The following is a 25,531-nucleotide window of genomic DNA, read 5'->3' as shown; positions in this document are numbered from 1 at the left end:
ATCTCATGCAATTGGACTTGGAGCAGGTGGACCGAGCAGGGAGACCAGAGAGATCACCAGAGGCTGAGTCTGGATCGAGACCCAGACCATGGGAATGGACGACAGTTGGAGAGAGCCAGAGGGAAACCCTGAAAAGGTGACATGACAAAGGGGTGGTGGATACAAAGGTGAACACAGGGGCGGGGAGCGAAGGGAGCAAACATAATGAATTTAGTAAGGGTGAAGAGATCCGGGGGGGAGAAGGGATTGGGAAGAAAGGGGGGAGACTCCCAACAGGGGCGTGGGGTATTGAAGGGTGGAGGAGGGCAGGACAAATGAAGGGGGGCTAACAAGTGTGGAGGGGGCAACAAGACAAATGAGAGGAGAAACTGGAGAGAGGATCAGGAGCGTTTAAGCAATAAGGGGGTTAAAGGAGAGGGGGGAGCAAGGGAGGAGGGGACCCCAAAATAGCAGCAGCCCAAGGCACAGTACTAAGGCACACTCTTCAAGTGGGTGACTCATAATGTTAGGGGATTTCATTCCCCCTAAAAAGGAAAAGGTTGGAGAAGATCACGAGGAAGGAGGGACCAGACATTCTGGGTCTACAAGAGACGCACCTCCTGCCCAAAGATCAGGCACGGTTAAGGCTGCGTGGATTTCACCAAATCGTTCAAGCGTCAGGCGTGTCCAAGACAGGGGGGCTGAAGCTGGCCATCAGGAACACAGTGAACTTCAGGGAAGCCGGAATCATGCGAGATAAGGAAGGTAGATACATAATAGTACAGGGAACCTGTAGGGAACACACATACACAACAGCGGTGGTCTACACTACCAACACGGGTCAGGAAATATTCCTGAAGCGAGTTATGGGGCTACTGGAAGAAAGAGCGAGGGGTCAAGTGGTTCTGATGGGACACTTCAATATTGCTTGGGTCAGGGAACAGGATAGATCAGGGAGAAAAGGGTTAGATGAGGGGGTAGCTACGGCAGACCTACGGATAGGATGGCACGGTGTTGGGCCTAAGAGACGTGTGGCGAGAAATGGGGGGGGACGAAGAAGGCTACACATTCCTCTCAAGTGTGCATGAGATGTTCTACGCGGAAGGGGCACTACTCTTTGTTAGACAAAACATTTACGCAAAAGCAAACAAGGCGTATGCCCTCCTGGCGTGCCTTCTTAGGGGAGCGGCAGCCAAAAACGTGATCACAGCATTAAAAGCAGACACGGGGGAACGCATTACACGTAACGAAGATATCCAAGAAAGCTAAGCAAAATTCTATGAGACGTTGTACACATCGCAGAACTGACAGCCCCACTTGCAGGAGGAATTTCTGGAGAGAGTTAGCCTATATAAAATCAGTAGGGAATCCCAGTAGGCTCTAGAACAAGAGATCACGGAAGAAGAGGTGAGAAGGGTTATTGTGAGTCTACCTACGAGTAAGGCCCCGGGCCCAGACAGCTACACAGCGGCATTCTATAAAACCTTTGCAACAATCTTAGTACGGCACCTAACCCATCTCTACAACAAATTCAAAGACACGGGGCGCGTAGTCCCCTCCATGGAAGAGGCCAAAATGACCCTACTCCCAGGTCTGATCCACCAAGATCAGGCAGGTTTTATAGGAGGCAGGCAAACGTCAGACAATATAGGAAGAGTTGCCACCTGTTGGAAAAAGCACAGAGAGCAAACACTCCCGTGGTCCTGCTCTCAATGGATGCTGAAAAAGCGTTTGACCGCGTGGAGTGGTCCTTTCTGTTACGGGTCATGGCGAGGATGGGTCTGGGAGGCAATTTCTTAAAAATGGTGCAGGCCAACTACCATGGACCACTGACATGGGTGACAGTGAACAGGGCTATGTCAGTGAACTGGGCAGAGGAAAGAAACAAGGGTGCCCTCTCTCCCCGTTACTTTACGCAATCTATTTAGAACCTCTCCTGCAGGCAATACGGTAGCCAAACGGTATCCACGGCATCCCCTTTGGAGGAAAACAGCATAAATATACACAGCAGCATTATATAAAACCTTTGCAACAATCTTAGTACCGCACCTAACCCACCTCTACAACACATTCAAAAACATGGGTCGCATAGCCCCCTTCATGGAAGAGGCCAAAATGACCCTCATCCTAAAACCTCATAAGGACCCTATGGAAAGTACATCTTATAGACCAATAACATTAATCAACGTAGATGCAAACATCTAAATGAAAGTACTCGCAAATAGACTGGAGGGGCTACTCCCAGGTCTGATCCACCAGGATCAGGCAGGCTTTACAGGAGGCAGGAAAACGGCAGACAATATAAGAAGAGTTTCCCACCTGTTGAAAAAAGTACAGAGAGCGAACACTCCCGTGGTCCTGCTCTCAATGGAAGCTGAAAAAGCGTTTGACCGCGTGGAGTGGTCCTTTCTGTTTTGGGTCATGGCGAGGATGGGTCTATTTGTATTTGTATTTGTATTTTATTTATTTCTATAGCGCACCAGGCCCAGGGGCAACCGGGCGCTTAACTTAGTTACAACAAGATGAAAGCATGACAAGGCAATGTGACAGAGTATTACAGGAGAATTTACAGAATATACATTCAAGCGAATATCGATAAGGCAGTGATTTACAGGGTAGTTAATAAGGGATGCAGAGTAGGTCAAATTGCAAGTAGGGCAGTAAGCTAGTGTTAGCTGTCTTGGGCGGATAGCCAGGCTTTGGTAAGGTGTTTGAATTTCAGGAAGGAAGGTTCTGCTCTAAGGTCATTGGGGAGTGAGTTCCAAAGTTTGGCTGCCAGGATGGGGAAGCTGGTTCCACCTGATCTTTGGAGATTAAAACGCGGGATGACAAGGCAGTTGGCTTGGGCCGCTCTGCGAGGTCTGGTGGAATTGTGGAAAGAGAATCTGTTTGCCAGGTAGCAAGGGGCTTGGTTGTGGAGGCATTTGTGAGTGAGAGCCAGGGACTTCAAGGAGATGCGATGTGGGATAGAGAGCCAGTGCAGGTTGCGCCTGGTGTCAGATATATGCTGGCGCCTAGGAATGTTAAGGGGCGCTCTGATCGCATTGTTTTGGACAATTTGTAGCTTGTTTAGATTGCGGAGATTAGTACCTAGATAGAGGGCATTACAGTAGTCGACCTTGGATAGTACGAGGGTCCTGGCCAAGGTTACGCAGTTGGCTGTTGTTAGGAACGGGCGACAGGCGGTGATGAGCTTGCAAGTATACGCTGCTGCAGATGAGACTGCGTTGGACTGTCTAGTCAAGGATAGGGTTGAGTCAATGTAAATCCCTAGGGTTTTCGTGTCCTTAGCAATAGGGATGGTGTTCCCATCAATGGTGAAAGACTTGAAAGCAGGGTCAAGTTTAGTGAGTTTTTGTGGTGAACCAAGAATGAAGAGCTCTGTCTTTTCATCATTTAGGCAGAGGCCGTGTTGGGCCATCCACGCTTGGATGACCTGGTAGATGGCGTTGATGGCGAGGGAGTCAGTTGTGTAGTCTCCTGTGATGGGGATTAGTATCTGGGTGTCGTCAGCGTAATTAGTATACGTGACGCCCAAATGGTCCAGAATATCAAAAAGGGGTTTGGTAAACACGTTATATAACGTGGGCGAGACACAAGACCCTTGCGGCACACCACAAGAAACCGGATCTGGGAGGCAATTTCTTAAAAATGGTGCAGGCCAACTACCATGGACCACTGACATGGGTGACAGTGAACAGGGCTATGTCACGTCCATTTAAATTGGGCAGGGCAAAGAAACAAGGATGCCCTCTCTCCCCGTTACTTTACGCAATCTATTTAGAACATCTCCTGCAGGCAATACGGTAGGCAGACGGCATCCACGGTATCCCCTTTGGAGAAAACCAGCATAAAGTCGCTGCATTTGCCGATGACATGCTGCTCACGTTGACTAGTCCACTAGAATCCATCAGGGTAAGTAGGGAAATATTCGAGGCATTTAGGGAGGTGTCAGGCCTGCGTATAAACATGAGAAAGTCAGAGTTGATGAACCTAACTCTAGAGCAGGAACACTGCAATAGACTGAATGCTGAGACCCCATTTGTATGGCGACCAGGGGGAATTAGATATCTGGGAATGCAAATTACCCCGACACTTAAGGGGTGGTATGCAGCAAATTACCCCCCCATTGCTGAAGGGAATAAGGAAGGAATTCCACAAACGGCAGCCCCTGCGAATCTCATGGCTGGGGAGACTAGCCGCAGTTAAGATGGTCACGCTATCACGCATGCTATACCTATTTCAGGAAATCCTGCAAGCAGTCCTGAGATTCTTCAGGGAGCTACGTTCTCTGAAAAATTTGTTTATATGGGAAGTAAAGAGGGCAAGGATCAATAGACTCAAGCTGGCGGCTCCCAGGAGGGAGGGGGTGTTGGCACTCCCCAACTTCAGGCAGTACAAGAAGCAACCCAGCTACGGGTTATCAGGGAATGGCCACATGAAGGCGAGGGGAAGCTGTAGGGCGGGATGGACAGGGCAGTGGCAAAGCATAATCTGGAGGAGGTACTTTGGCTGCAGAAACAGCATAGGCCAAAGCATCATAATGGGCTTGATGGCAGAGAATTGGGATAGATTAGTGAAAACCTGGGGTATCACAACCTTTCTGTCTCCCTTCACGCCCATCTTCAACAATGGAGATTTCACGCCCGGAACAGAGAAGGGAGCGTTTAGGAAATGGCAGGTGGGAGGCTGCAAGAGGATGCAGGATATCTTTCAGGATGGGGAGATTCTGTCCTTTACAGACTGTAAAAGAGTATTCACAATTGGGGAGGGGGAGAGGTTTAGATATGCCCAGTTACACCACTGGTTGCTGCATCCGGCGAACAAGGAGGCGGCCAATAAGGAGGTGACCCCGTTTGAGAATGTTTTCATGTCAAATGATGGGTCCAACGGACTGATCTCCAACCTGTACAGGATAATAGATGACGCTATCCCCAGACAGCAATGGTCGTACATGCAAAGATACTGGAGAGGGGCATAGAAAAGGAGGAGTGGGGAAAGTTATGGGGGAAGAGTCCCAAGCTAGCTAAGGCCTCCCAGCTGCAAGAAGCTTGGTATAAAATGCTTTTTGGGTGGCACTATACGCCAGCTTGCCTTCACAGAATATATCCAGGAACATCAGGGGAGTGTTGCAGGGGATGCGGGAAAGAGGGCACAGAGGAGCACAAATGGTGGAAGTGCCCAAAAATGGTCACCTTCTGGTCCAAAGTGCAGCAGGCACAAGAACAGGCATAGGGGGAAGTAGGCCTCCGGACAGATCCTGCTGGGCCTAACTGTCATGATCTCTGCTTCCAAAAGGTCAGGGTTTTCCCAACTCCCTTGGAAGCAGATCCATAACCCAGGTTCCGAGTGCCAACCAGTCCCAATTGGGACCTTTTGGACCCAGTCCTGGCGCCAGTGGCACCAGGCTCATAAATATGCCCAGTCCCAGCGCTGGAAGCGCCGGGCTCATAATGCTTGGGTGGACTTACCTGCAGCAGACCATGCTGCTTACTTGCCTGCCAGTTGAGCCTCTGATCCTCTTCTGTTTGGAACTACTTTTCCTGTTGGGTGGGGCAGGAGCCACTCCCTAGGTTCAGAACACTGGAACTCTTCTGGAAAGCAGGAACTCTTTTCTTACCTAGGCGTGGCTATGGAAGGAGACACCTAAGCACTACAGGAGGCTATTTAAACCACACCCGATGGATGAATCTTGCTTTGCGTTATTCTGCATCCTCTGCAGCAGAACGCTCATCGTGTCTTCTGCATCTGATCCTGGGCCTAAGGAAAAAGGCTTACCATCCTGAATCCAGTCTTCAGCAACACCTATAAAGACAAGAAAGAACAGGTTAGCATTACGGTCTTCAGTGACAGCGCTTCACTTACCTGGTACATCGGCTGTCACCAACGCCTCGTGCTGCATTCCGGCATCTGAAAGACAAAGGCTTACCTACTCTTCGTGCGCTCCGGAGGTCTTCGCACTGCATTCCGGCATCTGAAAGACAAAAGCTTACCAACTCTTCGCACGCTCCGGAGGCCTTCGGCGCTGCATCCCGCATCTGAAAGACAAAACAAGGTGCGTTTAAAGACATTGGGGAACTTTAATACTCACGTGCCATTACTCCTTTCCACATCTAACCCAGTGGGTATTCCGGCACCCTGCAGCCGCTCCGAACTTGTACCTGCAAATAAAAAGACAGTTAGAGCGCATCGTGAAGCAGGCAACAAGCGCTTACTTACGTGCTTCCAGGCGCTTCTATTCATCACACGGGCTCCATCTTCAACTCACTTCAGCCCGTCATCCGCCAACGCCGGAACCCTGCAAAACAAGAGACATCATTACTAAAGACTTTTAAAGACATTAGAATTACTCGAAACTTACCGTTCGTGCAGTAAACGACGGACAGCAGTCCTCTGAAGTCAAGAGGCCTGCTCCCCTTATCCAGTGAAGAAACTGGTTACAGCACCCTGCCCCGAGGCAGATGGAGAGCACGGCGTTCACTTACCTAAGGTGAGAGCGTTAACCTTTGGGGTTCTACAGGAGAAGAGACAGGGAAGAAGAGAGAGACATTCAATAACCCAGTTCATTAATCCCATATTTTCTATCTGCAGACATCTTACCCTTCGAGTCAGACATACAGTGCACAGAGGTCCAGCCCAAAGAGCCAGCCGTGTGTTACACATCACCTTTGAAGATACGGTATACGCCCAGTCAAGACCGGCGCCTCTACGGGAATCAGGTGAGCGTTACAGACTGCAAAGCCTACCGCAAAACTCCCGTCCAGGCGTATGGAAACCTCGGATACCGACCAGCTAGCCCAGTTACTTGGGGAACTAAGGGCAGAAGTGCATGCAGCCCGTCAGGAAACGAACGCTCTAAGAAGGGAACTGATTATTTCCAAGGAGCGAACCGATGATCTCGCTAGACAATTGCTACAGTCTCAAGCCGGACAGACCCCGTTACCCGCATCTGGGGGAAATCTTCCTTCTACATCCTCTATGAATCCAGTGCAGATCAACCTACCTGGGAATGTACCTCTGGCTCCGCCCGAACGATTTTCTGGTGACCCAAAGAGGTTTGCAGTATTTATCAATCAGTGCCGGTTGCATTTCTTATGCCGGCCAGCAGCCTTTCCAACTGATCAAGCTAAAGTAGCTTTCGTGCTTTCGTACCTTAGTGGCAATGCGGCAGACTGGTCGATCCCTCTAGTAAATCAAGATGATCCGGTCCTCCATGATTTTCAAGCTTTTCAGCTCAGTATGGAAAAACTGTTCGCAAGACATTCACAGGGGCAGGCCTTGGACAATGAGCTTCTTTCGTTGCGACAAGGTAATCAAGACCTTTTGGCTTATATTGCGTCTTTCAACAGACTGATAGTGGAAACTCAATGGCCTGAGGATAAAAGGATTACGCTGTTTTATAGAGGTGAACGTGGAGAGCTCAAAGATGTGTTAGCCCAAGTAGTGAATCCCCCACAAGATTGTTCGGACTATATAGACTTAGTCGTTCAAATAGATCACAGACTGCAGAACAGGAAGGCCGATCGTTCCAAGTTTGATGCTCGAGTATTTTCCAAACCGCCAACTCCTTCCAAAGGAGTGGACTCCGGGGAACCCATGCAAATAGGGGGCCTGAAAGGTCCTCTAACACAAAAGGAGCGGGAAAGGAGAAAACAGTTGCAATTATGCCTCTATTGCGGAAACTCAGGGCACTTTCTTCGAGACTGTCGGGTGAAACCTGCCAAGAAGGCAGTAGGAGCTGCAGTTACCAAAGTTACAAACTCTGAGCACGGAAACGACCTCGCCCGACAAGAATAGAGGTCCTCTTGCCGAGCGTGAAAACCAGTTCCGTGACCTCGCATTTCGTGATACCTATGGTCCTCATTAGCCCTGATAATCCGGATCGATTACATGCAATTGAAGCTTACGTCGACAGCGGTGCCATCGGCAATTATGTGGATCATGAAATGGTTTTGAGGATGAATCTAACTCTTTGTCCCAAGGCTGTAAAGGACGTCATTACTACGGTGGATGGAACGGAGATAGCCTCCGGACCAGTAACGCATACCACTCAAGAAGTGACGCTAGTAAGTCAAGATGGACACCATGAGAAGATCGTGTTCGATGTGATCAAGGCTCCTCAGTTTCAGGTTATTCTAGGAATACCTTGGTTAGAGAAACACAATCCTCTGATCGATTGGCGAGCAAGAACGGTCCAGTTTCCAGAATGTGTCTCTACTTGTCACCCTCCACCTGGTGTTGCACTGGCAGCAATTTCTTCAGAAACTCCCCAGTTACCTCCCGAATACCTAGAATACCAAGATGTTTTCCGGAAGGATCAGGCTAACTCTCTACCTCCTCATAGGTCTTATGACTGCCAGATAGACCTGATACCTGGATCTACTCCTCCTTGTAGTAGAATTTATGCCCTCACCGAGCCTGAGAACCTTCACCTTCGACAATACCTGGATCAATACCTGGCAAATGGGTTTATTCGTCCTTCCAAGTCCCCTGCTTCTTCAGCTTTGTTCTTCGTTCCAAAAAAGGAAGGAGACCTTAGAACTTGTATAGATTATCGCTCCCTGAACCAGATCACCGTCAAGAATAGATATCCGTTACCTTTGATCCCTGAACTCCTGGACCAGGTCAGAAAAGCATGCATATACACAAAGCTGGATCTTAGAGGAGCCTACCACTTGGTACGAGTAAAAGAGGGCGATGAATGGAAGACGGCCTTCCGCACCAAATATGGGCTATTTGAATATCAGGTCATGCCCTTCGGACTTTGCAATGCCCCGGCCGCCTTTCAATATTTTATGAACAATGTCCTCAGAGAGCTCATAAACGTGTGTGTTGTTGTTTACATTGACGACATCCTCGTTTATTCTTCATCGGAATCTGAACATCGGAAACATGTGAACATGGTCCTCGAAAGATTGCGTCAACACAAACTTTTCGCTAAGTTGGAAAAATGTGTTTTCAACGTGACTGAAGTTGAATTCTTGGGATTCATATTATCACCTAGCGGAGTGCGTATGGATTCAAAGAAGGTCGATGCAGTTCTCAAATGGCCATCACCATCCTCCGTAAAAGGTGTGCAAAGCATGTTAGGCTTCGCTAACTTTTACCGCAGGTTTATCCCCGAATTTTCTCGAATAGTCCAGCCCATCACTACCTTGTTAAAGAAAAACAAACGTTTTGAATGGTCTACCGAGGCGGAACAAGCTTTCCAGGATTTGAAGACTAAATTTATCTCTGCACCAATCTTAAAACACCCTCGCCCCGAACTCCCCTACATCGTGGAAACTGATGCTTCAAGCCTTGCCATGGGGGCAGTTCTATCACAAAAGGACCCGGTAACCAATCAGTTGCATCCCGTGGCATTTTGGTCCCGCAAATTCTCGCCTCCTGAAATCAATTACACGATTACTGACAAGGAACTTCTGGCTATCAAGTCTGCCTTTAAGGCTTGGCGGCATTATCTGCTGGGGGCCCGACACACCGTTACTGTGATTACGGATCACCGAAACCTGCAATATTTGAAAACCGCAAAAGCCCAATCCTCTAGACAACTCCGTTGGGCATTATTCTTTGCCGAGTTTGACTTCATAATTACCTATCGACCTGGTACAAAAAACGGTAAAGCTGATGCCCTTTCTCGGATGGGAGTGGAAGAACACTTGATCAACCCTAAACCTGTACCAATCATTCCCGAACAAAGAATTCTGGGTGTAATCGCCACACAATCCATAGAGGAAGTTAAGGATGAAGCCAGGCAACTTGTAACTCCAGCAGACATACAGAATTGGCATCTGCAGGGAAAGGACTTTGCAGTAAAGGACAACTTATTGTATTTCCAAGAACGATTATACCTGCCCAGCACAGATTTACAGAAAAAAGTAATCTCTTGTTATCATGATTCTTTAATGGAAGGACATCCCGGTATGGCCAAGACCTCAGAAAAGATCAAGCGCTACTTCTGGTGGCCGTCTTGGAAAAAAGATATCAGAGACTTTATAATGTCCTGTGGAGTATGCGCCCAAAACAAGAGTCAAAAGGAAAGACCAGCAGGCCTCTTACGCCCTATTGACATCCCACCTCGCCCTTGGCATACGCTTTCTATGGACTTCATCACCGATCTACCTCCATGCTCCGGATACAATACGATTCTGGTAATCGTGGACTTATTCTCCAAGATGGCGCATTTCATTCCGCTCAAAGGCTTGCCAACAGCAGCAACTCTGGCCCGAGAATTTCTCGAAAACATCGTCCGACTGCACGGTTTTCCTTCGGTTCTAATTTCGGATCGAGGTAGTCAATTTATTTCTCATTTTTGGCGAAGTTGCTGTCGGTCGGCTCAAATTGATGTGAGACTATCGACCAGTCACCACCCTCAGACCGACGGACAAACCGAGAGGACCAATCAAACTCTGGAACAGTATTTACGCTGCATGCTGCAACAAACTGAAAAAACTTGGAAAGACATCCTTTGGATAGCCGAATATGCCTACAATAACTCTGTCCATTCGGGAACTGGGAAAACCCCGTTTTTTCTTTTATACGGCAGTCACCCTCGAACCTCAGAGTTGGATCCCCTCCAAGATCTTGAAACACCAGCAGTAGACTACCTGCATTCTACCATCACCCAAGCCTTTAAGGAAGCTGTTTCTCACCTTCAAAGGGCTAAAGAACAATACAAGAAAGGAACAGATCAACATCGGAAGGAAGCCCCTCAATATCAAGTAGGGGATCAAGTCTGGTTATCCACCAAATATCTACCTCTAAAAGGGCCACGCACATTCAACCCAAGATACCTTGGTCCCTATTCCATCACTACCATAGTAAACCCAGTAGCGGTCAAGTTGGACTTGCCCCCGCACATGAAGATACATCCGGTCTTCCACGTCTCTCTATTAAAACCCGTGCCACCTCAAACCCGACTAACTAAATCTCCAAAACCCATCCTAGTTGATGGAGAACTCGAGTTTGAAGTCAAAAGCATTCTGGACTCCAAGATCTCCAAATCTAAACTATTTTACCTAATTGACTGGAAAGGCTACGGCCCCCAAGAGAGATCCTGGGAACCTGCTGAATATGTCCACGCTCCTCGCCTAATCAAAAGATTTCACCGAACATTTCCTGACAAGCCAAAACCCCCGGAGAAGCCCGGTTTGGGACGGGCCTTGAGGGGGGTACTGTCATGATCTCTGCTTCCAAAAGGTCAGGGTTTTCCCAACTCCCTTGGAAGCAGATCCATAACCCAGGTTCCGAGTGCCAACCAGTCCCAATTGGGACCTTTTGGACCCAGTCCTGGCGCCAGTGGCACCAGGCTCATAAATATGCCCAGTCCCAGCGCTGGAAGCGCCGGGCTCATAATGCTTGGGTGGACTTACCTGCAGCAGACCATGCTGCTTACTTGCCTGCCAGTTGAGCCTCTGATCCTCTTCTGTTTGGAACTACTTTTCCTGTTGGGTGGGGCAGGAGCCACTCCCTAGGTTCAGAACACTGGAACTCTTCTGGAAAGCAGGAACTCTTTTCTTACCTAGGCGTGGCTATGGAAGGAGACACCTAAGCACTACAGGAGGCTATTTAAACCACACCCGATGGATGAATCTTGCTTTGCGTTATTCTGCATCCTCTGCAGCAGAACGCTCATCGTGTCTTCTGCATCTGATCCTGGGCCTAAGGAAAAAGGCTTACCATCCTGAATCCAGTCTTCAGCAACACCTATAAAGACAAGAAAGAACAGGTTAGCATTACGGTCTTCAGTGACAGCGCTTCACTTACCTGGTCCATCGGCTGTCACCAACGCCTCGCGCTGCATTCCGGCATCTGAAAGACAAAGGCTTACCTACTCTTCGTGCGCTCCGGAGGTCTTCGCACTGCATTCCGGCATCTGAAAGACAAAAGCTTACCAACTCTTAGCACGCTCCGGAGGCCTTCGGCGCTGCATCCCGCATCTGAAAGACAAAACAAGGTGCGTTTAAAGACATTGGGGAACTTTAATACTCACCTGCCATTACTCCTTTCCACATCTAACCCAGTGGGTATTCCGGCACCCTGCAGCCGCTCCGAACTTGTACCTGCAAAATAAAAAGACAGTTAGAGCGCATCGTGAAGCAGGCAACAAGCGCTTACTTACGTGCTTCCAGGCGCTTCTATTCATCACACGGGCTCCATCTTCAACTCACTTCAGCCCGTCATCCGCCATCGCCGGAACCCTGCAAAACAAGAGACATCATTACTAAAGACTTTTAAAGACATTAGAATTACTCGAAACTTACCGTTCGTGCAGTAAACGACGGACAGCAGTCCTCTGAAGTCAAGAGGCCTGCTCCCCTTATCCAGTGAAGAAACTGGTTACAGCACCCTGCCCCGAGGCAGATGGAGAGCACGGCGTTCACTTACCTAAGGTGAGAGCGTTAACCTTTGGGGTTCTACAGGAGAAGAGAAAGGGAAGAAGAGAGAGACATTCAATAACCCAGTTCATTAATCCCATATTTTCTATCTGCAGACATCTTACCCTTCGAGTCAGACATACAGTGCACAGAGGTCCAGCCCAAAGAGCCAGCCGTGTGTTACACATCACCTTTGAAGATACGGTATACGCCCAGTCAAGACCGGCGCCTCTACGGGAATCAGGTGAGCGTTACACTAACGGAAAGGGAGGCGGCGGGGGAATCCAGTAATAGAGAAAAAGCAAGAGTGGTTCTAAACCTGGCTGCAATTACTCTAATCGTGCAAAGATTGAAAAGTTCGAATATACCTACAATCCAGGACTCGTTACGCAATAGTAGCAAAGGACTGGGGAGAGACTCCGACCTTCCTCAAAGACGACTGTAAGGCAGTGTGGTGCCCTCAACACCTCAAACTCCTAGACCTGCAATGAACTTTTTGAGCCGGCACAAGCTGTATCACTTCAAGGAAGGACGAATGGAAGAAGTTTAAAAAAAAATAATAATAATTGGGTATTTATTATGCGCCTATACACAATGGCCCTCATTACGACCCTGGCGGAAAGTAACTGACCTGACCGCCATAGCGTAAATAGCGTTTCCGCCATTGCACGACGGAGTAAAGTGCGGCTAATTCTGACCCATCGGGCACGAGCACTACGCCATGGCGGAAGTGCAAAGTCCGCGATGGTGGAAATGTCCCCAAAACGCCCCTCACCGCCGTCGTACGGCGCCCTAGGTGCAATTCCGCCACCCATCATAGCGGTCACCGTAATGAGCGGTAATCGCAAAATACGGTGACCGTAAATATACGGAAACGGAAGCAAAAACATGGGGCCGGAACGGGAAACAGCACGCCGTACACCTATAAAAGCAGAATCCCAACACAACCATTAAAAATCCTACCCTGAGACACATCCCAACCAGTTAGCCACCCTAGTGAAAACAATCAAAATGGGAAAAGTCGCGAAAAAAGCGTGCGACCGCAAGCGGCAGGTCCACTTCTCCCATGAGGAACTCACCGTGCTCACAGAGACCCTCCAGGAGAATGCTGCCGTCGTCTTCTCGACGCAATTGACCAGGACGGCACTTGCGAACAAGAAGGCCACATGGGCCCTGGTGGCACAGCGGGTAAGTGCGGTGGGGACCGCACCCCGCAACCCACAGCAATGCAGAAAGCGATGGGACGACTTGCGGATACGCGTACGGAGCATACTATCAGCCAACCGTAACATTGCCACAGCTACCGGGGGAGGATCGGAATCACCCATCAAGTTGACCCCCTGGGAAGAAATCTGTGCCTCCACCATTGGAATGGAGAGTATAGAGGGAGTCGGAGGGATGGAGAAAGGAGTGCAGACATCCGAAGAATCAGGTAGGTGGGCCAAATAAAACAATGCTAAATCCACAATGTCCAATCATGTGAAGTACCATGTGTCCACATAGTGCAACAGAAACACATGCCCAGGAGAACGTCCACATACATTGGCCTGATAGCGCACTTTAAAAGTCACATTAAATACATAAATAATTAAAAATCCTAAAAACACCCTCTACACGTGCAGCATGCACACCCTAACTGCAGGCTGCAAAACAACTGCATCCTCAATCCACACAAAAATGAAACCACCTCCAAGGCCCTGACCCAAATCACCCTCAGGTACCACCCCAATGCATGTGATACATTGCCATTCCATTCACAATCCACAGACCCATAAATAACGCTCGCCCTCCTTTACTTCACCACAGGGTCCGATTCAAACGACGAGCTTCAGAACACCCCTACCAGCACACCTGCAAAGAGGGCCAAGACCAACGGCCAAAGACCCTCCACCTCAGCTGCACGAATCAAGACACGGCAGCAGCACAAATCAAGTGGCAGCACACAGGAGGGGACTTCAACAGGCACCCCAGCAGCCAGCATGCCCACAACAGCAGCACCACAGGTCCCCCCAATGGATGCCACAGAAGGCACTGCTTCTGGTGGCAGCAGCACCATAGGTGACACTGCATTAATGGCAGCATGCTCCGACACAGAAAACGGTGCTGTCGATGTAGGATCCATCCATGACCTGTCTCAATCCCCCTGTTTGTTTCATCCCGTACACCATGAGGATACCACGCAGGGGCACCACAAGACGACGACTGGCCATCCCCCACAAGCCCTGTGGCAAGGCAACATGAGGTGATCAGCCCCTCTGTGACACCACCGCAAATGGGCATGGCCCAGCAGAGGCAACAGTCCCTCGACCAGGTGATCGTGCAACAGCAGCAACTGGCCACGCTCCTCAAGGAGCATGCTGATGAATGTGGGGGTACTAAGGCAGACATAGAAACATCTACTGAGACACTTAGGGCAGAAATGGAGAGAAGTACAGAGACACTAAGGGCACAAATGGAGAGAAGTACAGAGACACTAAGGGCACAAATGGAGAGAAGCACCGAGAGCCTGAGGGTACAAATGGAGAGAAGCACCGAGAGCCTGAGGGGGGAACTGCATGCGACGTCCAAAGACGTATGTGCTGAACTTGCCGCTGTGCGCCGTGTGCTCACTGAGCTCTCACAAACCCTTAGGGACATGCATGGACGTGAGCAGGCAGAGACATCATCCGTTGCAAGTTCCGTCCAGGGCAGCCCCCAACGTAAATCTGGGAGGAACCTGCGCTCCACAGGCAGGGGTGCCCCTGATACCCGGAGAGGGGGCTTGCAATAGCGTCTGCCCACTGACAATGAGCATCTTTGGACACTGGTGTTCGGGGGGGAGGTAGGAGGGTGGAGGGGGTGTGTTGGGCTTTCTTGGGTGGCGGGTCGATGGGGTGTGTAACATAATTTCACATATGCTATAAACATTTCACAATCATCCAATGAGATGTGTGGACATTGATCTTTGTGTACGAGGCCTTTATAGGCGTACAGTCCATATTGTGCATGTTCCAGACACACACAGTGCCACAAGTCCCGTGTCCATGTATCAGCCACCAGGCGTGAGTGCTAGAAGCATGAATCTATGATATTCTGACGAATTTCATGGGCCTCCTGTGCCTCGCGGACTCCTTGAGGTGCTGCCACATCCCCACCCTCATCATGACCATCTTCAGGTGCTTGCAGTTCTGCGTCAGGGGGCATGGGCACATTTCTACGTACGCACATGTTGTGTAGCATGACACATGCCATGACCATCTTTGCAACCTTCTCATGGCGGTACAGGAGTGCCCCGCCAGACCTGCTGAGGCAGCGGAAACGAGCCTTCAGTAGGCCGAATGCCTGTTCTATGACTACACGGGTACGTGAGTGGGCATGGTTGTAGTCCTCCTCATGCTGGTTCTGTGGGTTCCGGAGTGGTGTAAGGAGCCATCTCTTCAGTGGATACCCGGCATCACCTGTATGTGGACAATAAAGGATGTTTGTGGAATGACATTGCTACGTACGCATCCCCCCCCCCTTCCTGCCAGGTCATTGCCGCATCACATACCCCACATTATCATTCATGAAATGAGACTCACCGAGTAGCCAGGATCTGTTCCCTGCGTGTCGCTCCATGTAGCGTGGTATTGTAGAGTTCCTCAAGACCATAGAATCATGGGTTGATCCAGGAAATTGGGCACAACAATGTGTAATGATCCTGTTGGAGTCACACACCATTTGTACATTAAGAGAATGATATTGTTTTCGGTTGCGGTACTGGACCTCCATGGCATGTGGGACAACCAATTCCACATGGGTGCAGTCGATGGCACCAATGCAACCCGGTATGCCGGCAAGTGCATGGAATCCCACTTTTGTGTTTGTAATCTCATGCTCCGAGCGTGGTAAAGAGATGTAGTCGTCTGCGTGCTTCAGGAGGGCATCGAGCACTTGCAATAGTGTCCGTGACAACAGTGGCTGTGAAATGCCATGCAACTGTCCGACTGTGTGCTGGTAGGTGCCTGTGGCCAGGAAGTGGAGTACAGACACCACCTTCAGTAGGGGTGGGATGGCGGTTGGGCTATCAATCATGCTGACAAGGTCAGCGTGTGTCATGTCCACAATGGCGGTTATGGTGTCCTGGTCCAAACGGCAGAGGGTGTGGATCTGCTCATCAGTGAGGTTGAACGGATGAGCTCGGAGGCGTGGGATTGCGGGCTGCCTGCGTGGTGGTAGTGGCTGTGCTGGTGGGCCTTGCTGGCCCTGCCGTGCCCTCCTCCTCCTCCTGCGTCTCCTCTGTGCGGCCGGTTGTTGTAGTAGTTGGTGTTCGTCTTCTTCTTGAAGTTGGAGTACTTGCAGTGCTATCAGGTCCCCCAGGGCCAACATCGCTAGTCCTGCCGGTAGCATTTTGGAGTGGGTGTGGTTGTGGGAGGGGGTTGGGTGTGCAATTTATGTGTTTTCAGGCTGTATAGCCTCCACCTGTGGTGATTCATTCCACCTGTGCAAGCTGCAATCCCCTTTGGGCGAGCACGTCCCGCACACAACGCTGCAATTTGACGCATGGCATCTTGCTATTACAATCATGTATTTAATCCCGATGGCAGTGAAATATTGGTTTATATGTTCATTCTGCTATGGTCCCATTGTTTCACATACTATCTTTGCAGTCGCGAACAAACTTGTGAAGGGTCAGTGGAATGTAGTACTCGATTAACGGTGGACCCTCATGCAGCACTGTACCGAGGTTCACCGACGGGCGGGGCGTCCCATTTGTGAGTGAAGCCAGTTGCCATTTTCACACACTGCCGCACTACATGGATGAATTTGTGATTTCAAGCGGTCACAGATGCCTTTTCGACGTGATGTTGCAAATGAGGAATTCGAAGGACAGCGCTTTCGGTTTTCAGCTAGCGGCGAGGAGACGCCCACAGGTCTGACTGCAAATATAACGTTCTATTGTTTAATGTCCTTCGGACAGGGGCCATGGCGAGAATGCAATGATTGATATGAATAGTATGGGATGCGCAATAGCGTAGTGGACGATAAGGCAGGACGTTCCCAAATACATGTTACTTCACAACACTGGAATTCCGGGCTGGAGCACAGTGGATTTTGCAGACTGCATTACGCACAGACTCAATGGAAATTTCACATGTTATGTGAGTAAATAATCAGGCGTTTTCATACCGGGATGAGGGAATGATGTATGGATGCATGGACAGATGATTTAATTGAGAGTTTGCCATGTACATGGCTTTTTGGAATCTATCCACTTCCCCTGCGCTATGTGATGCAGAGCTGCCATAGTGGGACCATCGTCTATCTGCCCTTGTTGAACCCTCCCTGTCTCGACGCGCCTTCAAACACTTGTGTCTATGCACGTTACTAATCCCATCTAATGGATTCTGTTTTAACAGACGCATGCACACGAAGACTCGTTTGTAATAGTGTTTTCACCTCGATTTATATAGTTATGATTCGCAAGTGATTTTTGGGTGGGAATAATCCTTTTGAGTGGCCTAGCATGCATATGGCTGTAGATTTAGTGTGATCATTGAAGTGAGTAATTCAAATGAGGTTCTGATGCCCATACTATTCTTTTTCATTTAATTTGGGTGACAGGTATCTCCTCCCCTTTTGCCGCTGCCATCTGTATGCCACTCCTGCAGATGGCTTTTACTCCCGACACCTGCTGCTTCGAGTTAATCAGTGGAGCACCATTACGATCTTATGGGACGATCGCCAATGGGCCACATGCCCTTACGCAGTACTAGTGGCTAGGAGCAACATATCGACCTTTCAGCTGGACTAGTGCCTACCTAATGGGACGGCCCTGCGGTTCTAGGCGCTTCCATGTTGCCTTTTTGAACGTGAATGTAGCCCCTGTGTACCATGAAGGAACAGGGCATCACACAAGAAGAAGCTGGTCATTTATTGCGGATGCAGCCCACAATAATGAAATATATTTTGGAGTTCATGACCTAATAGCTGTATGGGCTTGGTGATTTTGTTGTGCATTAAATTTTTATTCTGATATTGACCGTGTAGCGTTATTCTTTGCAGGTAATGTAGCATATTCCTATTTGTGGAGCGATGTATTGTGAGAAGATCTGCATTGGGTTCTGGCTTCTGAGTATAGTTGCGTGGTACTGTACTGGCCGCGTTTGCCTACGCAGCCCAGTGAGGTCAGGGATAGGGGCTGCCATTATGACTGTTTTGATGTTGTCATGCTCAGGGGCGGGGGATTAGCTTTTGTGTAACAGATGCCGGTCAGCCAGGTGGATTGGTGGAATGATGTGATTATCAGAATATGGCTGGTCACAGGTGCCTGTGTTTGCGTGCGTTTCTTGGAGGGAGACTGAGGTCATGTCCATTGGAATAGCTTCTGTATTCGTGCCATCTGTGCCCTGCAGCTCCCATTGGCCCCTCTTGAGATGAGCCTGGCTGCTCAGTCACTCTGCCAACTTGTGTGGTACATGCTTATGCTGATGGTTGGTTTGTTTACTGGCAAGAGTACAGGGCTGGTGCAGTCTCCCTCAGGATACTGCTTTGAATGTTGCCTTACACTGGTGTCAAGCGATGGGGGCCTGTTGTTGTTTTGTCTCATATTTCAGTTCATATTGCTGTACTTGAACCTTCACATGCCTGTGCTGCATCAGTACGGCAATGGTGACATGCCAAATATGGATGGCCACTCACAAGGCACTTGGAGCCCCTACATTCATTTGTTCGTTGGCATGCATGGGTGACTTGTACATTTCACTGGTTGCATTGTGTGACTTCATTGCACCTACGAGGAGTTGTGCAATGTGGGCAGGGAGTGTTGTACAGGCACTCAGTAGGGCCATTTACGGTTGGTTCGCGATGCCGTAATTCTCACCATGGCGGAATGGTACTTTCCGCCATGCTTGATGGCGTTAGGTAAATGTCCGCTAGGGTCAGAATTCGCGTACCGTTGCGCCATGGTGGTAATTACGGTTTTGCATGGCGCGCGTGCGCGTACTTGGTGCAGTTAGCGTTGGCGTTCACTACGGTGTCGCTAATGGCATCGTACTTTACGGTGACGGGTCATAATCGCACCGAGCGCTATTCGATGGCGGTATTGCATTTCCGCCATCGTTTTTCGATTTCCGCCAGGGTCGTAATGAAGGCCAATGTGTTTCGAGGTGCAACATTCAGATTGTGCAGGTGCAGTAAAGTATTGCAAAGGAGAGGGTAGGGGGAAGGGTAGGGGTAAGTGCCTGTCGGGGCAGAAGGGCCTGAGAGAAAGAACAAGTGCTTGGTGAGACCAGGTGGGCAAAGCCAGGGGAAAGCAGAGAGCACAGCGGAAGGAAGGTCCACGAGGTAAGTGCAAGGTAAGGGATTGGGAGGGCTACAAGGGTGCAGGCCCAGCCATGCAAGTGTGAGGGAAGAGGCCCATAAGGCAAATTGCAGGTTGGGGGGTCAGGGGAGACCAAGTGCAGGGGTAGACTGGATACTGGTGGGCCTGGTGCCATGTAAGACTCTTAAGGAACCAGGCAGCCAGTCAAGAGGCAGACAAGTCAAGAGGCAGACAGGGGCATTATCAGGAGAGAGGCAGAAGGAAAGAAGAAGAGAAGAACTAGTTACTCTTACCTTGTAACGTTCTTTCGATGGGATGTTCCTCCGACGTATTCCTTATCTTAGATAGAAATCCTTCAGCTTTGCTGGCCTCGGAAAAATTTTTTTTTCGCCAGAGGGCGCTGCGCGTCGATGATCGCCGAGTCGATGACCCTCGACGGCCTCCGTGCCGACGTCGACGTCATCCTGCCTATAAAGGCCGCGCGCAGCGTCCGTTGCTCAGTTCCGTTTTGTAGTCCCCAGTAATGTTTTTGGATTAGACTAATCACCTTGAAGGAGCCTAGGCTGCAAACCCACAGGAAGTCATACTGCGGGGATGGATGGGAGGGTCGATAAGGAATACGTCGGAGGAACATCCCATCGAAAGAACGTTACAAGGTAAGAGTAACTAGTTCTTCGAAGGGATTGTGTCCTCCGACGTATTCCTTATCTTAGATAGACTCCCATAGCAGTGGTATTGTGACTGGAGGCGGGAGTAATAAAAGTTATGTTACCCTTCCAGAATGGACAGAGTGTAACACAGCCTTGCCGAATCTAGTTTCTTGACTAGAGGAGGAATCCAGGCTATAGAATTTGGTAAATGTATGTGCGGACGACCATGTGGCAGCCGCACATATATCTCGAATTGGCACCCCTCTTTGAAGGGCTGAGGATGTTGCGATACCCCTGGTAGAATGAGCCCTTAGATTTTGAGGAGGCTCCTTTCCTGCCAATTTGTAGCACTCCAGAATGGCTAAAATAATCCATCTGGAGATGGTTTGTTTTGTTATTGGAAGGCCCAACTTATGTCCTGCATAACCTACAAAGAGTTGGTCTGCTTGTCTGATCTTAGCCAATCTGCTGATATAAAAGCTCAAGGCTCGCTTAGGGTCCAGCCTGTGCAGTCTCTCTTCCTCCTTCCCCGGATGAGGAGGAGGGTAGAAAGAAGGTAATATAATCTTCTGAGTGATGTGAAACTCCGAGACTACCTTCGGGAGGAAGTTAGGCTTCACCTGAAGAACAACTTTGTCCTTGTAAAAGATTGTATGTGGAGGATTACACGATAAGGCTTGCAACTCGCTAACCCTTCTAGCAGATGTCAATGCCATTAGCAAAACAGTTTTGAGGGTGAGAAGCTTCAATGAACAAGAGTGTAGTGGTTCAAAAGGGGCACCCTTTAGGAAGTTTAAAATTAGGTTTAAATCCCATAAGGGAACTTGAAAAGGTTTCGGGGGATAAACATTAGTTAATCCTTTTAGGTATTGTATTACCAATGGAATTTTGAAGTATGAAGGCTCCTCTGCAGTGCGCTTAAAGATTGATAGCGCTGCGAGATAGCCCTTAATTGTGCCAACCTGTAGGCCTGAATTAGCCAGGTAAAGTAAGAATGACAACACCATAGGTGTACCACAAGAAAAGGGTTCAATATTCTTTTCTCTGCACCAGCTGCAAAATTTGTTCCAACGGCAGCGGTATAGAGTTTTAGTTGCCGGCCTTCTGGCCGAAAGCAACACCTCCATAACATCATCCGGAAGGTCCCAATCCTTGTACCTCAACCTTTCAGACACCAAGCGTGAAGGTTGAGGGTCTTGATGGCTGGATGGAGAACCTGACCTTCCTTCTGCGAGAGAAGATCCTCTCTGTATGGCAGTCGAATTGGAGGGCAGATGGACATGTCTAGAAGGTCCGGGTACCACGTTCTCCTGGCCCAATCCGGGGCAATTAGGATCATGGTCTTCCGAAACCTTCTCAACCTCCTGATCATTTGAGGAATGACAGGGACCGGAGGGAACGCGTACAGAAGTGGGAACTCCCAGTCCACTACGAACGCATCTCCTAGAGCTCCTCTCGGGGGAAATTCCCTTGAGCAAAATCTGTCGCACTTCCTGTTGATACTGGTGGCGAACAGATCCACTTGAGGGGTTCCCCAAAGGGCGAAGATCTCTTGAAGGACTTCCTGAGCTATCTCCCACTCGTGAGAGACTGTGCTCTGCCTGCTCAGAGCGTCCGCTGTCAAGTTCTTCTCTCCGGCTAGGTGAATTGCCGATAGAGAGATTCCTTCCTGAATTGCCCAAAACCAGAGCTGCATCGCCTCTCTGCACAGTGGTAGTGAGCCTACGCCTCCTCTTTTGTTGAGGTAGTGCATGGCCACTGTATTGTCCGTCATTATTAGGACGTTTCTTCCCCGTACAGACGGCAGAAAAGCCTTCAGCGCTAGTCTGATGGCTCTCAGCTCCAACAGGTTGATATGTAGTCTGGACTCCGATGGAGACCAACGACCGCTGATGGTCAAGTCGTTGGCGTGAGCTCCCCACCCCGTGAGTGAGGCATCCGTGACTACTGTTATCTCCGGCCATGGTTGCCAAAACATTTCTCCTTTCAGGATGTTCTCCCGACAGGCCCACCACTGAAGGTCTCGGGCTACTTTGACCGGGATCCGAAGGAGATCTGTCATCCTTCCTGAGAACTGTGACCACTGAGTTCTCAGTGCCCACTGGAGGGATCTCATTCTCAGGCGAGCCTCCGGCACGAGGAATATGCAGGATGCCATGAGGCCTAGCAACCTCAGAAAGTCGTAGGCTGGGAGATATTGGGCATTCTGAAATCTGATGACCATCTGCAGAATATCTCGAGCCCTCACCTCTGGTGGCAAGGCTCTTCCCAGGGAAGTGTCCAGGACTGCTCCAATGAATTGGAGTCTCTGTGATGGTATCATCTGTGACTTCTTTAAATTGAGGGAGAAGCCCAGCTTGTGAAGGAAGTGGCAAACATAATCTAGTTGTCTCTGAGCCTGTTCCGAAGATACAGCTCTGATCAACCAATCGTCTAGGTAAGGGTAGACGTGAATCCCTTCCCTCCTTAGACTTGCAGCCACAACCGACATTAGCTTGGTAAAGACCCTCGGGGCGGAGGTTAGCCCAAATGGCAGAACTCGAAATTGATAATGAGAGCTGCCAATTGCGAACCTCAGGTATCTCCTGTGCCTGGGATGGATCGGCACATGGAAATAAGCGTCCTGGAGGTCTAGAGATACCAACCAGTCCTGAAGCTGGAGGGCCTGAAGGATCTGAGAGAGAGTCACCATCTTGAACTTGTCCTTTCGGAGGAATTTGTTCAATTCCCGTAAGTCTAAGATGGGTCTCAGTCCTCCGTCCTTCTTCGGTATTATGAAGTAGGGGGAGTACCAACCCTTGTTCCTTTCCGCTACAGGTACCAGTTCTATGGCACCTTTCTCTAGCAGGTCTAAAACCTCCTGCAAGAGGAGCGGATCTGGAAGCTTCAAAGGGTTGTTCCCCGGTGGATGACTCTGAGGGATATGTAGGAAGGGCAGGCAGTAACCTTGGGCCACTGTCTCCAGAGCCCAAGCATCTGACGTAATAGCCTGCCATTCCGTCAGATGGTGAGTTAACCTGCCCCCTACTGGTGTTCTGTGAGGGGAGACCTCAGAGTGGTTTTGAAGCGGCTGATGCAGTTGCCGAAGGTAAAGTGGCTCCTGCTCCTGCGGGTGCGGCTTTCTTTCCCCTACCCCGTCCACCACGGGTAAATCTTCCTTGGCCTCCTTGAGCCGGTCGTCCTCTGCCCTTTCCATATGAGGAATAGTAACGAAAGGACCGTCCTCTCCACGATGATCCCGAAGGACGAAAGGTATTCTGACGGATAGCAGCTCCCAATGACTTGGCTGCTGCCTTGGACGTTTGCAGTTTCTCCAAACTGTCATCCGCCTTCTTTCCAAAGAGGGTAGAACCGTCAAAGGGCATATTCAAAAGCCTGGTCTGCACGTCAGAGGCAAAACCAGACTTCCTCAACCACGCATGCCTGCGGATTGTGGTACTTGCCGCCATGGCCCTGCTGATACTGTCAGCAGAATCTAGGCCAGTTTGTAGGGTCTCGCACATCGCATCTTTACCATCCCTGATGATGTTTAAAAATGCGTCCCTTTCCTCTCCTTCTTGGAGGCAGTCAGCCGCTGATGAAGCGCACTCCCAAAGGGTGTGGCTGAACCTAGCGAGCGTACAGGTCGCGTTAATAGACTTTAACGCCATGCTACAGGCAGAAAAAACCTTCTTAGCCATGGCATCATACTTTTTGTCATCCCTATCCTGCGGAGCAGTGGGGTATGCAGATGTGCTGCCTGATGAGGTTGCAGCCTGTACAACTAAGCTCTCAGGAGTAGGGTGTTTTGACAAATATTCAGGGTCAGAACTAGCCACCCTGTATTTTGTTGACAGTTTTTTATTTACTGCCGGGATAATTTCCGGCGTTTCCCAGTTTGTCAAAATCCTTCTCTGTAGAGCAGAGTGAAATGGAACCACAGGATCCTCCTGTGGGCCCTTGTCCAGTATGTCAGTGAGGTCATCCTGCTGAAAGGCAGGAGAAGGTGCAGACCAACCCATAAATTCTATGATTCTAGACATCAGAGCTCTATATGGAGTCTCCGCATGTTCTCCTGGGTCTGGTTTGATAAATTCTGCTTCAGGAGAAGTGTCCAAGCCACTAGCTTCCTGAAGTGCATCCTGAAGATTTTTTAATCCTCTTTCCTCAGAGGCGAAAGTCTCTGGCTCTGGTGATGTGGTCCTCTGTAAATCAATATCTTGGTCTGAATCCTCCCTTTCCTCAAAAATCGAGGTTAAAGGGGGATACTTTGGTTTTTGGAATGGTATAAACCCCATTTCCAATGCAGAAGGAGCCATCATCACAGGCCTTGAAAACGTCGATGTCGTCGACACCGACGTGAAAGTACTCGAAGGCGCCGTGAAAAGCGTCGAGAAATGTGTACTAGGCCTCGAGGAACTCGAAAGGATCGGAGTCCTGCTCGAGAACGACGTCGACGTTCTCGGCGTCGAGTCGGAGGTCTTTTGTCTAACCGTTGGCTGTGGAGTAGCCGTGGTTCTTTCCTTCACCGGCGTCGATATCGGCGTCGACGTCGGCGTCGACTCGATCGACTGATGCGCCGATGAATCCTTCGACAACGGCGTCGATGGCGCCGACCTCTGTTTCGAAGGAGTTTTCGACGATGGCGTCGATGATGCTTTATCTCCCGATGGCTCGAGGCGCTTTCGGGTTGACTTTTCCGCCGGGTACTGCGACTCGCGGCGTTTAGATTTTTTGGGTTTTTTTACCCGGGGTATCACCCTCAGCTGTCTTCGAGGGGGACGAGGCCGCTTTCTCGAAGACGCTTAGCATCTTTTTCCTGAATTCCTCCCACTCAGCTTGCGAGCTGCGTTTTGTGGGGCAATGAACTCTCTCAGGAGAACTCGACGAAGATGACGAAGGGGATCTCCTACGTCTCTTCTTCGAGTGTCTCGATGTCGACGAGTGGTGGGAGCCACTTCGTGATCTAGATCGAGAGTGTTTTTTATGGTGAGGAGACGAACGTCTCGACTCTACCGAAGAAGCTTTCGAGGAAGTTAAAGTTGACCTACCTCTCTCGAGCTTTCCCCTACGCTCCTTCAAGGCTTTCGCCGTCATGGAAAGGCATTCCTCACACTCCGAACTCTGGTGCGTGATTCCCAGACACCACAAACAGACCCTGTGAGGGTCCGTCAACGACATTTTCTTCCCGCAGTCTCGGCACTTTTTGAAACCGGACCGAGGGGTCGTCGGGTCGGAGGAGGATGCCATCGATATCGAGGTTA

The sequence above is a fragment of the Ambystoma mexicanum genome, chromosome 3p (genome assembly GCF_040938575.1).
Source record: "Ambystoma mexicanum isolate Mex_15411 chromosome 3p, UKY_AmexF1_1, whole genome shotgun sequence".
Lineage (NCBI taxonomy): Eukaryota > Metazoa > Chordata > Amphibia > Caudata > Ambystomatidae > Ambystoma > Ambystoma mexicanum.
Note: the sequence above shows the minus strand (reverse complement) of the source record.